General features: G+C 34.3%; 1 long non-coding RNA gene across 1 annotated transcript; it reads left to right on the forward strand.

Annotated features, from left to right (window-relative positions):
* Positions 1-1070: 1070 nt before the first annotated feature.
* On the forward strand, positions 1071-3689 carry LOC126682754 (uncharacterized). The gene is made up of 4 exons (XR_007641505.2): positions 1071-1306; positions 1791-1928; positions 2550-2634; positions 3358-3689. It is a non-coding gene; the product is annotated as an uncharacterized LOC126682754 (long non-coding RNA).
* The last annotated feature ends 2311 nt before the right edge of the window (positions 3690-6000 follow it).

Below are 6000 nucleotides of genomic sequence, written 5' to 3' on the forward strand. Positions count from 1 at the left end.
TAGAATCATACATGGTTCGGTTCTTATGGAAAGGAGACGTCTCTAACCGCGTTCTGAGTAAGCAGTCGTGGATTGATATTTGCAAGGACTTTAAAAATGGAGGATTGGGTATTACTAATCTTCGAACAAGAAACCAGAGTTTGTTATTTAAATGGGTGTGGAAGCTGCGTATTAATGAACGTGACTCGCTTTGGTATTTTGTTATCTCTTCCTGCTCTTCTATTGCAAACTGGAGCTGCTTGCAAAATGGTGATACCAAAAAAATTTCGTTTCTGTGGAAAGGAATCCGTAAGCTATGTTGGTTAGATGTTCAAGCTTGGAAAATCTTTATTTCAAATGTTAACTATGAAGTGGGTAATTGTAATACCCCGTAAACTGTTAAGATAACTTTCAGATATTAGGACGTGCCACTTGTCTGAAATTAAGAAGTTGGGATAAGGTGATCGTGAATGAGAATCAAAATGACAAGTATTGTCAAAATAGGTATATTAATTGGATCGCAAAATAATAATTTTAAGCGAAAATTTGTTATTCGGAGTGATTATTAGCGGGACTAAAAGGAAGTCAGAGTAATTAAAATAAAATAAAGTATAAGTCCCGAGCTAATAATTTTCACGTCAAGGTCCGTGAAATATTTTTAAGAAATTATGGAAAAAGTTTCATAATTTTTGGATATCGTTTAGATAAGCACGACGGTTAATTGAGAAATTGAGTTAAAGTGCAAATTAGCCACTTTAAGGACTAAAGTGGAATTTTGACCATAAAATTCAGAGGGAAGTTGTGATTTACTCTATTTTCTTAAAATAAGAAAATAATAATCATTAAAATGAAATATTGGACGAAAAAGTGCAAGTTAGCTCAAAATGGAATTTTGAGCGTTTTTGGCCAAAATTGCCAAAATAAAATTATTAGAAAATGAAGTTATAAGATATGGGACTAATATTATTTATTTTATAATAAATAATATAGAATTAATCGGACCTAAAAGATTTAGCGTTCGACGGACTAAATTGGGCGAAAGAAAAGTTATGGATTAAAGAATGAGGAGGTGGCAATTTTAAGTACTAAAGGTGATATTAACCAATTACTTCCTAAGGAAGATGTTGACTTCCTACACTTATTGATTTCTCTAGCATATCCATTATTCATTCAAAGAAAAAGAAAGAAAAAGAGATGGAGAAAAGAGGAAGCCATGGGAGATGAGGTTTTGGAGCGTTTTTGCTAAAATCGAGCTACGGAGCTCGTTTCTCGACCAAATTGGACGATTTTTGTGGCTATGGATTCAGAACTCAATTATATACTCAAGGTAAGCATCAATTTCAGTTTTTGTTGGTTTAATTTTGGGCGAAATTGATGAATTATGGGCTGTTTGATTTCGGCAATTTCATGAATTCGGGATTGATGCGTATTTGATGATTATGGATGTTTAGAGCTATGAATTAAGTGTTTTGATGAATGAATTGTGAATAACTAAGGCTGAGATATTGAGAAAAGGTCATGGCCGAAATTTTTGAATTTGAATGATTAAAAATGGATTTAGAAATGGTTAGCAATTTTGAGATATTAAAGTGAGTTAATGGTATATATTTGGTGGTTCTTGATGATTTTGAGTTATTGATTAGGTGTTATAATGGCTGATTATGGTGGCTGAGTTATGATAAGATAAACTGAAAATGATGGCTAGAGTTTGTGCTAGTAGGGTTGTTTGAAATGAGTTGACGAATGATGTGTTTCCGAAGTAAGAATAGCGAATCGGGTGCGATGATTTGTGTGTGCGTTTTGCTTTCTAGGTTCGGAAGGCCTTCGACCTGCCACACATTGACCCTAGTAGGCAGAGGTATGAAGGCCATAGGGGCTGCATGGGAAGTCCTTATGAGTCGAGAACGAAAGCTTTCATCGTTAGTAAGTTCGACGAGCGACGGGTCGAGGTAAGTTAAAGTATAAAGTTCGACGTGTTCAAATCAAGTTGTTGATTGAAATTTGGAATAGTTAATGATCAAGGAATTTGGCCCTAGTCTATTAAAATGAATTATGATATAAATTCTAAGGTATTAGGTTCCGATAAGTTATAAGTTACGAGATAAGTTACGCAAACTAGTAGGACGTTTTGCAGAAAACTATTCTGCAAAACATCCCTGTTGCGAAGGCTGTATCTCGAGTTATATAACTCCAAATTAAGTTCCGTTTGTTGTTACGGAAACTTAAGGTTGTTATCTAAATATGTCTAAGTATAAATTTTTGATGAATCGGAACCTAAGATGTTCATTTTGGACTGAACATTTTATTGTGCAGTCTGCCCTGCACTTATAATCAGCTTTAAGGAAATAACTTTGGAGCTAATTTCCGACACCTTCGGGTGCTAATCTCAGTCTGAGACCAAACAAATGTTTTAGGAGACATTCTAAAATTTAAGAATGTTAAGTTTGTTTAGAGGTCGGACTGTTTTAAATGAGCGATTTCGATAGCCGAAGTTGGCTAGAAATTATGTTTTGGATATTTAGCATATAGTTAGAATGTTAATAATTTAGGTTATTATCGAATTTTTGTAGACTCGCCGAGACGACTACTAACAGGACACGGAACGTGACGAACGATATTGCTTTGTTTGTTCTAGAAGATTTTGGATAGCAAGTGGTGAGTTTACAGTCTACTTTTGCGTGTTATTAATAAAAGTTATTTATTTTGTTTTTTATTATTATAAATGCATCGCATAAAATGTTATTATTTATAATGATTATTATTTTATTTAAATGTTTATTCTTTATGAAATAAAACTAGTATAGTGATCCGAGGAAACGAGCTACCTATTGGGCGTCAATAGGCTGTGTGATCACCAGTGTTCGGGTCAGTCATAGAATTAGTATAGATAGATGCTTGTATTTAAAAATGTTTAATATGATCTCGTTAAATGATGACTATGTTTGGGAGTAAGGAGGATTATGTTTTTGGTAGATACGTGAGTAACTCGGTTGAACTATCTCGGGACCCGTATCTAGTGAGTAACTCGGTTGAACTATCTCGGGACTCACACCTTGGGATTAAGCAGTGACATGATGTAACTCGGTTGAACTATCTCGGGACTATGTCACGTGGTAACGAGTAACTCGGTTGAACTATCTCGGGACCGTACCACTTGAATTGAAATGATATGATATAATATTGATGGATACAATATGAGTAGGATACGAATAGGAAATAGTAAGAGTTTAAGATTAAGGTTTCAATCGGATCTAATACTTGATATATACTATGTTCATATATATATATGTTATGTTTTAAATGCGATGTTATTTTACATAACACCATTAGTAAACGTAAACTCACTCAGTATTTTCAAAAATACTAACCCCCTCACAGTGTTTCATTTCAGGGTCATAGTAAAGGATGTGACGAACTTCTATCCTTGTTCCAGAAGTTCGGAGTTTGTACAGAATCAGTAGTGCTGCAGTAGTTGAGTTCTAGTAAGTTGTAACGGTGTGTCAAACGATTTTGATTGTAAAACATATACTCTGATATTTGTAAAAGGTTTTGAAACTGCACTTTTAAACTGTTTGTTAAAGGTGGAACGGGCTGTGCTGGATGTAAGACATCGCACTATAAGACCCAGGTTTCTATGTAATGTTTTCATGTTTTGAACTAGACGTTTGTATACGTCAAGAATGGAAAGGCTTTTATGAAAATGATTTTGTATATGATTATGATTTTTGTTTTATCAAATTATTCGTGAAAAATTAATACTCGTTTTAGGCTTGCTACGGATTTTGGAAACAAAGATTCCTATTCCCTAGCGCCGGTCGCGACTCGAGATTTCGGGTCGTGACAGTAATGGGATGTCTATCTCTCTGTGGCATGACAATTTGATGAACAAAAATCCGGCTTCCTTTTTATTCCATAGACTCTATAATTTATCTAATCAAAAAAATGCTACAATAAACGATATATGGTGTTCGGGTTGGCGTTGGAGGCGGCGCTTACGAGGTTCAGAATCTCTTTTGCTGCGCAATTTTCAGGCTGTTTTTAATCGCATGGCCAGGTCTATGATTAACGGCGACACCGTTTACTGGAACTCAGCTTCAGGTATTTACTCGTCAAAATCCTTTTGTCGATCAGTTTCTGTTCAAGACAGTTCTGCTGGGGTTTTGGCCGCTGCAAACAGCAGACCTGCTGTTGAGGGGCTGTCTGCTATCACTTCTTCTGCTGCTGTTCTTTCTTCAACTGCAGCAGCTGTGCATGGCGTTTTTATAGATGACAGAAGAATTGTTGCTGCTGAGTTGAATGTTTTGAGGGATTCTTCATCAGGCGTGCAGGCTGTGGCTTCAGGGAATGCAGCGGGTGAAGCTCAAAATAGTAGGCAAAATGAGAATTCCATAGCGCAAGATCTTCATGACATCAATGAGAATTCTTCAGGTCAATTTACTGATTTTGATGCTAACAATGGTGAAGATGTGAATAGGAATCTGTTTCGTAGGAGGAATACCACTACTGCCCCTACAAGTTTTCAGTTTATGCACGTTTGGAATTCGCTAGCTCCACCTCGAGTAAAATTTTTTAGTTGGCTAGCGCTTCATAACCGTGTTCCCTCTCTGGATTTCTTGACAAGACGGTCTATTATTACTGCGGATAATTCCTTGTGCTCTTTATGTGATGTTGTTGAAACTCAAGATCATATCTTTATCCACTGCGATTTCGCTAGATCGGTTTGGTGTCATATTCTTAATAAACTAGATTTAGTTTGGATATTTCCAGGTTCTTTCGTTGATTTTATGATTCATTGGGAAAGCATTATTCACAAGGGTCCTTATCGAAGATTATGGCATGTTCTTTGGTTTCTTGTCGTTTGGGAATTATGGAAGTGTAGGAACGGCAGAATTTTTTCAGGCACAGTTGCTAGCAAGGATAGATTGATCTTCAATTGCTTTACTCAAGCTGTTTTCTTATTTAGAATCTGTAATAGGAACTTTTGCTACGTTGGGCTGGATTTCTTAAGAAATCCTCAGTATATTCTGTATTCGGATTCTTAATTTTGTCTCATTCTCTAATCCGTAACCTCTAGTGTGCCATCTTGTATGCGCCATTTCTTGTGCGAAAGATTAGTGTTTGAGTCTTGCCGCTTTTTGGCTTTTTAATATACTTTTATTCATAAAAAAAAATATTAATAAACAATGATATTTTTCATATAGTTCAAATAAATTAAAAAAATTCTAAAAAAGGAATAATTGTACTTTCAATATATCCATATATTGTTTTATACATATATTTATATTGGATATTTTACCGTATTTATATATATTTTTATTTTAATTACGTTTTTAAAAAAATATTAAATAAAAGGGATTATTTTCCAAATACCTGTTTTTGGCAAAGTATTTACACCATTTTAACTCATCTTTCCCTTATTTCCTACGCTACCTAATAAGATAATTTATTTATCAAAAATACCCACTATATAAAGAAGCGGGAAATCTTATCTCATTTTAGGTTAAATTTTTAAATTGCACTCTTTCTCTCTCTTCTCTCTCAAAGTTCTCTCTTCTTTTCTTTTTCTTTTTTGTTTGATTTTCAGTTTGTATCCTCCGGTTACTTTTTCGTTCGTCTTTTTCGTTCGTTTTTCCGTTCGCGCTTTCGTTCGTCTACTTCCGGTGGATTTCTCGTCGTTTCCGGTCGTTTTTCCGTTCATCTTTTCCGTTCGCGCTAGTTCGTTCGTCTCTTCCGTTCACGGTATGAATTTCTCAACTCGTTTTTTCATTTGTGTAATTTTTTAGGTTTTCTGTAATAATTTAAATATTTTGTAAATAAATTATTGTAGATCTATATTTTTTTTGTTTATAAAATGTTCTATTATTCATATAATTATTTATTTTATCTTTCTCTTATTTATAGATTTATTTATTGCTAATGATTTTGTAAAGAACAAATTGATTTATGGTGTATTTGTAGTAATTTTATAATATATTTACGTTTTAGTGTATTTTTGGTGTATTTATAGTGTATTTCTGCCCT

The sequence above is a fragment of the Mercurialis annua genome, linkage group LG5 (assembly GCF_937616625.2).
Source record: "Mercurialis annua linkage group LG5, ddMerAnnu1.2, whole genome shotgun sequence".
In the NCBI taxonomy this organism is placed as follows: Eukaryota; Viridiplantae; Streptophyta; class Magnoliopsida; order Malpighiales; family Euphorbiaceae; genus Mercurialis; species Mercurialis annua.